General features: G+C 41.7%; 1 protein-coding gene across 1 annotated transcript in view; it reads right to left on the reverse strand.

Moving 5' to 3' along the window:
• Positions 1–9,203, reverse strand: part of TTLL4 (tubulin tyrosine ligase like 4) — a 37,764-nt gene extending 28,561 nt beyond the window's left edge. The window contains exon 1 of the mRNA XM_068544438.1: positions 8,992–9,203. The gene's annotated coding sequence lies outside the window, so the exon portion shown is untranslated. The remainder of the gene's footprint in view (positions 1–8,991) is intronic.
• Between the last annotated feature and the right edge of the window lie 342 nt (positions 9,204–9,545).

Below are 9,545 nucleotides of genomic sequence, written 5' to 3' on the forward strand. Positions count from 1 at the left end.
AATGGAGAAAATACAAGAAACATTTAACAAGGGCCTAGAAGAACTAAAGAGCAAACAAACAATGATGAACAACACAATAAATGAAATTAAAAATTCTCTTGAAGCAATCAATAGCAGAATAACTGAGGCAGATTAGTGACAGAAGAACTCACTCACGTCCAGTGACCTGGAAGATAAAACAGTGGAAATAACTATCGCAGAGCAGAATAAAGAAAAAAGAATGAAAAGAATTGAGGACAGTCTCAGAGACCTCTGGGCCAACATTAAACGCACCAACATTCAAATTATAGGGGTACCAGAAGAAGAAGAGAAAAAAAAAGGCTCTGAGAAAATATTTGAAGAGATTATAGTTGAAAACTTCCCTAACATGGGAAAGGAAATAGTCCATCAAGTCCAGGAAGTGCAGAGAGTCCCATACAGGATAAATCCAAGCAGAAACATGCCAAGACACATATTAATCAAACTATCAAAAATTAAATACAAAGAAAAGATATTAAAAGCAGCAAGGGAGGGGCTTCCCTGGTGGCTCAGTGGTTGAGAATCTGCCTGCCAATGCAGGGGACACGGGTTCGGGCCCTGGTCTGGGAAGATACCACATGCCGCGGAGCAACTGGGCCCGTGAGCCACAATTACTGAGCCTGCGCGTCTGCAGCCTGTGCTCCTCAACAAAGAGAGGCCACGATAGTGAGAGGCCCGCGCACCGCAATGAAGAGTGGCCCCCGCTTGCCGCAACTGGAGAAAGCCCTCACACAGAAACTAAGACCCAACACAGCCATAAATAAATAAATAAATAAATAAATAATAATTTAAAAAAACAGCAGCAAGGGAAAAGCAACAAATAACATACAAGGGAATACCCATAAGGTTAACAGCTGATCTGTCAGCAGAAACTCTGCAAGCTAGAAGGGAGTGGCATATTTAAAGTGATGAAGGGGAAAAAACTACAAACAAGATTACTCTGCCCAGCAAGGATCTCATTCAGATTCCATGGAGAAATTAAAACCTTTACAGACAAACAAAAGTTAAGAGAATCCAGCATCACCAAACCAGCTTTACAACAAATGCTAAAGGAACTTCTCTAGGCAGGAAACACAAGAGAAGGAAAAGACCTACGATAACAAACACAAAACAATTAAGAAAATGGTAGTAGGAACATACATATTGATAATTACCTTAAATGTAAATGGATTAAATGCTCCAACCAAAAGACACAGACTGGCTGAATGGATACAAAAACAAGACCCGTATATATGCTGTCTACAAGAGACCCACTTCAGGCCTAGGGACACATACAGACTGAAAATGAGGGGATGGAAAAAGATACTCCATGCAAATGGAAATCAAAAGAAAGCTGGAGTAGCAATTCTCATATCAGACAAAATAGACTTTAAAATAAAGACTACTACAAGAGACAAAGAAGGACACTACATAATGATCAAAGGAACAATCAAAGAAGAAGACACAACAACTGTAAATATTTATGCACCCAGCATAGGAGCACCTCAAAACATAAGACAAATGCTAACAACCATAAAAGGGGAAATCGACAGTAACACAATAGTAGTAGGGGACTTTAACATCCACTTTCACCAATGGACAGATCATCCAAAATGAAAATAAATAAGGAAACACAAGCTTTAAATGACACATTAAACAAGATGGACTTAATTGACATTTATATGACATTGCATCCAAAAACAACAGAGTACACTTTCTTCTCAAGTGCTCATGGAACATTCTCCAGGATAGATCATATCTTGGGTCACAAGTCAAGCCTTGGTAAATTAAAGAAAACTGAAATCGTATCAAGTATCTTTTCCAACCACAACACTATGAGACTAGATAACAATTACAGGGAAATATCTGTAAAAAATACAAACACGTGGAAGTTAAACAATACACTACTAAATAACCAAGAGATCACTGAAGAAATCAAAGAGGAAATCCGAAAAAAACTAGAAACAAATGACAATGAAAACATGACGACCCAAAACCTATGGGATGCAGCAAAAGCAATTCTAAGAGGGAAGTTTATAGCAATACAATCCTACCTCAAGAAACAAGAAACATCTCAAATAAACAACCTAACCTTACACCTAAAGCAATTAGAGAAAGAAGAACAAAAAAACCTCAACGTTAGCAGAAGGAAAGAAATCATAAAGATCAGATCAGAAATAAATGAAAAAGAAATGAAGGAAATAATAGCAAAGATCAATAAAACTAAAAGCTGGTTCTTTGAGAAGATAAACAAAATTGACAAACCACTAGCCAGACTCACTAAGAAAAAAAGGGAGAAGACTCAAATCAACAGAATTAGAAATGAAAAAGGAGAGGTAACAACAGTGCAGAAACACAAAGAATCATGAGAGATTACTACAAGCAACTCTATGCAAATAAAATGGACAACCTGGAAGAAATGGACACATTCTTAGAAAAGCACAACCTTCCAAGACTGAACCAGGAAGAAATAGAAAATATAAACAGACCAATCACAAGCACTGAAATTGAAACTGTGATTAAAAATCTTCCAACAAACAAAAGCCCAGGACCAGATGGCTTCACAGGTGAATGCTATCAAACATTTAGAGAACAGCTAACACCTGTCCTCAAACTCTTCCAAAATATATGAGGGAGGAAAACTCCCAAACTCATTCTACGAGGCCACCATCACCCTGATACCAAAACCAGACAAAGATGTCACAAAAAAAGAAAACTACAGACCAATATCACTGATGAACATAGATGCAAAAATCCTCAACAAAATACTAGCAAACAGAATCCAACAACACATTAAAAGGATCATACACCATGATCAAGTGGGGTTTATCCCAGGAATGCAAGGATTCTTCAATATACGCAAATCAATCGATGTGATACACCATATTAACAAATTGAAGGAGAAAAACCATATGATCATCTTAATAGATGCAGAAAAAGCTTCTGACAAAATTCAACACCCATTTATGATAAAAACTCTCCAGAAAGTGGGCATACAGGGAACCTACCTCAACATAGTAAAGGCCATATATGACAAACCCACAGCAAACATCATTCTCAATGGTGAAAAACTGAAAGCATTTCCTCTAAGATCAGGAACAAGACAAGGACGTCCACTCTCACCACTATTATTCAACATAGTTTTGGAAGTCCTACCCTTGGCAATCAGAGAAGAAAAGAAATAAAAGAAATACAAATTGGAAAAGAAGTAAAACTGCCACTGTTTGCAGATGACATGATACTATACATAGATAATCCTAAAGATGCCACTAGAAAACTACTAGAGCTAATCAATGAATTTGGTAAAGTTGCAGGATACAAAATTAATGCACAGAAATCTCTTGCATTCTTATATACTAACAACAAAAGATCAGAAAGAGAAATTAAGGAAACAATCCCATTCACCATTGCAACAAAAAGAATAAAAAGCTGGGAATAAACCTACCTAAGGACGTAAAAGACCTGTACGCAGAAAACTATAAGACACTGATGAAAGAAATCAAAGATGGCACAGATGAAGAGATATACTATGTTCTTGGATTAGAAGAATCAGTATTGTGAAAATGACTGTACTTCCCAAAGCAATCTACAGATTCAAGGCAATCCCTATCAAATTACCAACAGCATTTTTTGCAGAACTAGAACAAAAAATCTTAAATTTGTATGGAGACACAAAAGACCCCAAATAGCCAAAGCAATCTTGAGGGAAAAAAACGGAGCTAGAGGAATCAAACTCCTTGACTTCAGACTATACTGCAAAGCTACAGTAATCAAGACAATATGGTACTGGCACAAAAAAAGAGAAATATAGATCAATAGAACAGGATAGAAAGCCCAGAGATAAACCCACACACCTATGGTCAACTAATCTATGACAAAGGAGGCAAGGATATACAATGGAAAAAAGACAGTCTCTTCAATAAGTGGTGCTGGGAAAACTGGACAGCTACATGTAAAAGAATGAAATTAGAACACTCCCTAACACCACACACAAAAATAAACTCAAAGTGGATTAAACACCTAAATGTAAGACTGGACACTATAAAACTCTTAGAGGAAAACATCGGAAGAACTCTTTGACATAAATCACAGCAAGATCCTTTTTGATCCACCTCCTAGAGTAATGGAAATAAAAGCAAAAATAAACAAATGGGAACTAATGAAACTCAAAAGCTCTTGCAAAGCAAAGGAAACCATAAACAAGATGAAAAGACAACCCTCAGAATGGGAGACAATATTTGCAAATGAAGCAACTGACAAAGGATTAATCTCCAAAATTTACAAGCAGCTCATGCAGCTCAATATCAAAAAAACAAACAACCCAATCCAAACATGGGCAGAAGACCTAAATAGACATTTCTCCAAAGAAGACATACAGATGGCCAGCAAACACATGAAAAGATGCTCAACATCACTAATTATTAGAGAAATGCAAATCAAAACTACAATGAGGTATCACCTCACACCGGTTAGAATGGGCACCATCAGAAAATCTACAAACAATAAATGCTGGAGAGGGTGTGGAGAAAAGGGAACCCTCTTGCACTGTTGGTGGGAATGTAAATTCATACAGCCACTATGGAGAACAGTATGGAGGTTCCTTAAAAAACTAAAAATAGAATTACCATACGACCCAGCAATCCCACTACTGGGCATATACCCAGAGAAAACCATAATTCAAAAAGACACATGCACCCCAATGTTCACTGCAGCATTATTTACAATATCCAGGTCATGGAAGCAACCTAAATGCCCATCAACAGATGAATGGATAAAGAAGATGTGGTACATATATACGATGGAATATTACTCAGCCATGAAAAGGAATGAAATTGGGTCATTTGTAGAGACGTGGATGGACCTAGAGGCTGTCATACAGAGTGAAGTCAGAAAGAGAAAAACAAGTATTGCATATTAACGCATATATGTGGAATCTAGAAAAATGGTACAGATGAACCAGTTTGCAAGGGAGAAATAGAGACACAGATGTAGAGAACAAAAGTGGACACCAAGGGGGGGAAAGCGGGGGATGGGGGTGGGGCGGTGGTGGTGGGATGAACCGGGAGATTGGGATTGACATATATATACTAATATGTACAAAATGGATACCTACTGAGAACCTGCAGTATAAAAAATAAATAAATAGAATAAAATTTTAAAATAAATAAATAAAAATAGTAGAAAACAGGAAAAAAAATAAAGTTTTTCAGCAAGGGATTTTTCATTTACATATTCATTTTTGGATTTGGTTATAAATATTCTGCCTCCCTTCTTCCATCCCTTTTCCCCTACCTACTCTCTCAAATTTGGTGCTCCTCTGTGCTCAGTCTTCTCACTTGGCCTGGCACATAGTAAGCGCTCAATAAATGGCAGTTGCAACTATTAACACAAACTCTCCCAAAGCAACCTCTTTTATCCCATGGCCTCAACCATCTCCTACATTCTCAACTTTCTTTCATCTCTCAGACCTACAGAACAACCTCCCAGGCCTTTCTACCTTGATGTGCTGCAGGAACCTCAATTCAGCATGCCCAAACTCCTTTATCTTTCTCCTCAAAGCCCTCCTCCTAATAGTTCCTCCTGCATCACCACCCACTTAATCACTAAAGTCAGAAAACAAGGATCATTCCAGACTGCTCTTTGTCCCACTCTCCCTACATCTACTTTGCCACCAGGTTTTGTCCACTCTACCACTGTTAGTATCTCTCTAAACCCTCTCCCCCACTGCAACCACTATAAAGCCCTCATCATCTCTAGTCTGGTCTCTAGTTTTCTCATTGGCTCCCTGCCTTCAGTCTAAAATCTTACTTATTCAAACTGCACACTGACACTACAGTAGTAATCTCAAGCACAAATCTGATGTTACCTTCCTGCTAATTACCTTTCCATGGTTTTCCTGCAATATACTCCTCCAATGATTTTACTCATGTATTCCCCTAGGAATTTTTAAAACCATGTATTCCTTGGGGAGTTTCTGGTGGCCTAGTGGTTAGGATTCCAGACTTTCACTGCCGTGGCCCAGGTTCAATCCCTGGTTGGGGAACTGAGATCCTGCAAGCCACGCGGAAGAGCCAAAAAAAAGAAAAAAAAAAAAAAATTAAACCCATGTATTCCTTGCACATCTTAAAGTTGAACTCTAAAATTTTTCATCACAAGTTTAAACAAGTTTATCCTTTTGTTAAGAGGAGGTAGAAAATACTAAACATTTTATAGAAAGAACTAAGGTAAAGGACTAACTGTAATTGAAATAAATATTTCATGACTATTTAATAAAATGAGTTTTAACTATCTGATTAACACACATCTAAACTAAAAGAAATCTCCTTTAAAAAATTTTATGCAACTTTTATCCAATACAGCTTGAAAAATCTGTGGTCCCGAAAAACATTTTAGACACATTTTAACTGTTGTGTTCTTTTTTTTTTTTTTTTTTTAATATTTATTTATTTATTTCACTGCACCGGGTCTTCGTTGCAGCATGCAGGATCTTCATCACCGCATGCAGGATCTTTTAGTTGCAGCATGCAGGATCTAGTTCCCTGACCAGGGATCGAACTTGGGCCCCCTGCGTTGGGAGGGCAGAGTCTTAACCACTGGACCACCAGGGAAGTCTCCAACTGTTGTGTTCTTCTGAATTCAGAATATCCCAACAAGGAACAAGCTTCACTCTAACAGCAGTGTGTATGACACATGGGAAGACAGGAAGCCTTCTAGGGTTTTTTTTGTTGTTTGTTTGTTTGTTTTTTCTGGGTGGTCTCATCTGTATGACCCTATTAGGAAATTTATTCATGAATTCAACAGTTATGTCCCGAACAGAAGAGTAGAATAGTACAATGATTACAGTATAGATGCTGCAGTCTCAGGCTTTTCGGGTTTGGATCCACTTGGTGGCCCTCAGACTTTGGGCAAGTCAATTTTTTCCCATATGGCTCAGTTTTCTTACCAAATCTGGCTTCACTCGGTGAGTCAGGGGGAAGGAGAGCCACACAGAGTACAAGGTGGTGAGTACCGTGGACAGCCAGGACTGCTGGACCTCCCGGCTTCTGGGAATGCGGTGAATATAGTATTCGGGAAACGTAGCACTGGAGTTTCTATCAGCTCGATTTACTTCAAAAGAATTTATTTTACGGGCACTCATTTCATCAGTGTCAGCAATGATATAATGTCTAGGAGAGTAAGCATCGGACAAGTTCTCGAGCAGCCTCAGGATCTCAATGGTATGCCCACCGGACCCAGCCACCACCAAGAGGCTGAGAGACCGCCGGAGCACAGCGGCGCGGGGACGCAGCACTACCCATCGCCGCACTGCCAGCCGCCGCGAGGATAAGGGTGCCACCCATTCAAAGACAAGACGCATGCGTGCTATCCCCCGGCGCCGGCCGCAGGAGCCCTTCTAGGTTTTTGAGGCAACTTAATCAATCACCAAAGAAGGCCTCCCTGAAATTAATATTTCCAAAATATTCCCTGTTTGCCAACCTGAGGTTTTTATACTCCGAAAAATATACTATAGTAAAATTTGAGAGCGTGAGAGATATGACACTCTCCACCCCTTTTTTGTAAGGTCAGTTTTAGAAGCGTTCATTTGGAAGCTGAGGATCTGGGAACTGATTCTTCTAAAACTATATGTGCATGTCTATCCCTTGGAAGTCTCAGGCCCCTGAGTATCCTGCTTGAAAACCCCTGCTCTGGAGGATCTAGTTCTAACTCTTTAGCAAAACATCCAAAGCCCTTTGTGATCTAACCCCTATTAATTTCCCTATTCCTATTTGTCCCGGGCTGGTTCCCTCCAAACACAGCTCAGGTCTATCCGACTGTTTCCAGTTCTCTTTTCAGGCCTTTACTAAAGCTACTTTAGTATCTTTACTAAAGCTACTTTGTATCTGGAATGTCCTCTCACCTCTTTATTCCCAGAAAACACTTGATAATTTTTCAATGCTCCATTCAGCCCAATCAATAAGCAGCTGGTAACTTTACGGGCACCAAGTGAGTGGTTTTTATGCAAACAGTGCCTCAGTATTTATTGCAAGAAATTAAGGATGGGATAGAACACTGTCCAAAAGGGTCTCCCAGCTACTCGTTGACTGGCTAAATCAACAGGTAATGACGTTAAGGAAGATGGGATCTGGAGTAACTGAGAGAGCAGGGATACCTACCTAAAAAAGGAAAGATTAAAACATTTTCTAGATCCAGAATGCGAATGTGAAGACCAGGGAATGGGGATAATATAGTTTTCCAAGTAAATTTGGGTTAAATATCCTTCTAATGTTCTATCAGAACACACACCACACATATGGCAAATGCTGTTTACCTGATTAAAATCTCCCCTAGACTATAAGCTCCGTGAAAACACGCCTGCCTTGCTCACCACTGTATCCCCCCCTCCCCCTCCGGGCCTTCCACAGTGCCCTGGCTCACTAAATATTTGTCGATGTTTATTAAAAATTGTTGAATGATTAAATGAAGTAATGGATGTATGGATACATGAAGAATTCAATTCCACAGCATCTCGAATGCTGTTTGAATCTCTACAGTTTAGGAAAGTATTTCTCTACAGATAGTGAAGATGGGGAAGTTAAAAAGTGGGTATCCATGTAAAATTCAGCCGTGAGGCCTGAGAGGAGCTTGGGCTCACACCCAAGCAGGGAGAATTTAAACTGCAGCGGAGCGGGAAAGACGAGGCACGGAGGCCCAGGGTGAGAGGGTGCTGCAGGGTTCGGGGCACCCAGAGGCGGGGCGACTAAGTTCACTGGGCGTGGCGGGGAAGGGGGCGGACGGGGGGGTGGAGAAGGGTTCCGAAGAGGCGCGAAGTCCTGGTAGGGTGGGAGGACGCGGCCCCCTCTCCTCCCAGGGGATGGAGAGGTGGCGGGCAGGAAGCAGGGCTGGGGCAGGAGCGGCCAGAGGGCTGGGGGCCGCGTGAAAGGACTCGGGCAGAGGGAGGGGCGGGAGAGTCGGCGCGGCGGAGGGTCGTTTTCCCGGCTCCGCGGCCACACTCACCCAGCGGACTCAGCTTCGCCCCGGCTGGGCCCCGGCTCCGGGCTTCTTCCTCCCTTGGCCTTCCGGGCAAGCGGGCGGCCTCAGGCGCCCCTAGCAACCACGCACGGCCACACGGCCCGCGCTCTCAGCCACCGGCACCGCTGCCACCAGCCACGCACTGCGCGCGCCCCCAGCGGACGGACTGAGGGCCTGAAGGGGCGATCCCAGCGGGAGGGAGGCAGGCGCGCGGAATCTCCGGGATTGTGGAGTTTGGGAGGGCAGGCGGTCACAGGGCTCGCGCACACGCAATCGCTTCAATGGGGGTGGGACTCGCCGAGTGGAATTCTGGGAGATGTAGTCTCAAGGTTAAATCCCTGAAAGGTTAAGTTCTGGCGCTCCAGGACCCGCTATACCTTGATTCTACCTAACCCCTATGGACTCTTTCTTCGGCCGTGCCTTAATTCTCTCCTCTAAAATCTAAGAGCTCAGGCTTTATTAAAGAATTTTCTTGTAGTTCCTTCCAGTAAGCCTTTGAGTTTGACCCCAGGAAAGGAGAGATCGCCAGATCCGCCATG

This window comes from Eschrichtius robustus, chromosome 5 (assembly GCF_028021215.1).
Source record: "Eschrichtius robustus isolate mEscRob2 chromosome 5, mEscRob2.pri, whole genome shotgun sequence".
Taxonomy (NCBI): Eukaryota; Metazoa; Chordata; class Mammalia; order Artiodactyla; family Eschrichtiidae; genus Eschrichtius; species Eschrichtius robustus.